We start from the raw sequence: 2,193 nt of genomic DNA on the forward strand, positions 1-2,193 counted from the left end.
GATATGAGGCTGATATGAAACATATTTATGAGACGTATTATGGTTCAGAAACATTCACCGTATCCCGCTGCTGGGTTGAATTGAACAGTCTCTTTGTTTGGACAACGCTCGGCTGTACGACATCAGTTCGGAGGAACTGAAGGAGTTAAACAGGATTACACACAATTGTAGTTGAGGTTCATGAAATAATTCATGAAGGAATCCTCTGCGGTTCCTCTCTGACTGCAGTCTGAAGTTTGTTTAAGCTCTTTTAGTTATGAGAGTGAACCTGATAGTAATATTTACTGCAAGGAGTCAAACTGACTAACACAAGAAGCAACTTGTTCCTCTGATCTTAATTTATGATCTTCTCTTAACGCCGTTAGTTCAACAACCAGATACATAGATGTTGTTTGCTGATGTTGCTCAGGGACGCAGGTTGCTCAGCAGTTAAACTGATGTAATCCAAACACAACTGAGTAACATAACGGGAATGTCTCCCATAAAAATCACAGGTTTCTTTACAACACGGTGTCGTGGTGTTTGTGCTCCGTCAGACTGGATGGATTCTGACAGGAAGAGGGTGTGTTAGAGCGGCTGCAGGCACAGCTTTGATTTCCCTTCAACCTTTCTCTTATATATCTGTGTTTTTAAAGAGTCGTTAAACAGCTGGAGGGAACCAGACACCCCAACACCTCCAGTCTCCATCCAGCTACATCAACCTGTAACTGATGCAAAATACATTTCACCAGAGAAACATTTCACTGTTGAAGCGTTGAGGGATCTGGAGGTTTCTAGCGTCAACTTTTATCACGGCAAACAGAACAAAAGGTGGAAGGTGAGGGCTCAGAAAGTCTTCAAACTGCCCCCTACACCCTCTCCCGACCTACTTCCTCTCCGTTTGTGCGTTCACGTGGTGGGTCCGCCATATTGAGACCATTCCAAACCAGTTAGAGAGGAGTGGAGGCGGGTTATAAAACCCTCCAACCGCGAGCCTGCATCGATGCCGACTTGCTACGTGCAACGGCGTTTTGTGTTCGTCTTGGAGCACGCTCTGTACAAAAGACATTTATATCCTCATACAGACTTTAACAAGTTAATTAAAGGTTACACTGTATTTAGGATCAAATAGTCAATTAGTCAATAGTCAATCAATTAGTCTAGAAAACAGATGTGTCAAGTGTTGTATGCCCTTTCCAAAAAGAAGTAGTTCAAGTTTATTTTATGAAGTATACTTAAGTAAAGTTCAAGTATATTTCCCCAAAGTATACTTTATGTAGTAAGTATAGTAATATCAATGTACTGGTAGTGTACTAGTAGTGTACTAATTCAATACTTCTTGAGACAAAATTGGCCCACTTTTTAGTTTATAAAGGTATACGTTACGTAAACTAAGTAAAATACGTACGGAAGCAACGTAATATTTATGGAAAACACATCGCAAACGTCCCTAACATAACTTTGGGACACGAACACGCCAAAAGCAGGCACGCCGTTCTTATTGCACACAAAATGACCAAAAGCGTCCGGACTGTGTTGCCTAAAGCTAACCAAGTTGTTTTGTTGCGTTTTTGTTTTGTTTCAATTTTTGTTTGCCAAAAGTCAATGTTGACTTATTTAAATTTTCGTCCATAGCTTAAATAATGTAATGTAAGAAATGGGAATAAAAGAATGACAGATCAGATAACATTAGATATTACAGAAACTGTATTCACAGATTTTGATTGTGACAAAGAATTCCAATCAAATAGATGCCAGTCCCAATCTGGGCGATCCCCAATCGTGTTCCGGCCGGATCCAGCACATATCAAGCAAACTATGTGATGTTTTTACTAAACATAAAGAAGTTGTTTCGTTGCATTTTTTTGTTTCAATTTACAGCGTTAACCACGTTTTTAAACTTATTTAAACTGTGACCATAATCCGGGAAAAATACGTTTCCCTTGAAACGTAATGGAGGACGCAGTTTAGTTATATAGGGACGTCATTTTTTTGTAGGAGACGGGGTTTAAATAGCCTATATCATGTAGGCAGGTACAACAATACGATAAAATCAAGAATGACATCATTATGGGTTATGGCTAAAAGATAAAAAGGTTGCATCTAATCACTGACTTCATGACCACCTGTTACAGTCGGCCTCTCTGTCCTCCTGACCGGACTCTAACCTCCAGCTACTCCCTCCCTCCCTCCTGCAGGAACCCAGTTCAGCCG

The sequence above is a fragment of the Sebastes fasciatus genome, chromosome 14 (genome assembly GCF_043250625.1).
Source record: "Sebastes fasciatus isolate fSebFas1 chromosome 14, fSebFas1.pri, whole genome shotgun sequence".
Lineage (NCBI taxonomy): Eukaryota > Metazoa > Chordata > Actinopteri > Perciformes > Sebastidae > Sebastes > Sebastes fasciatus.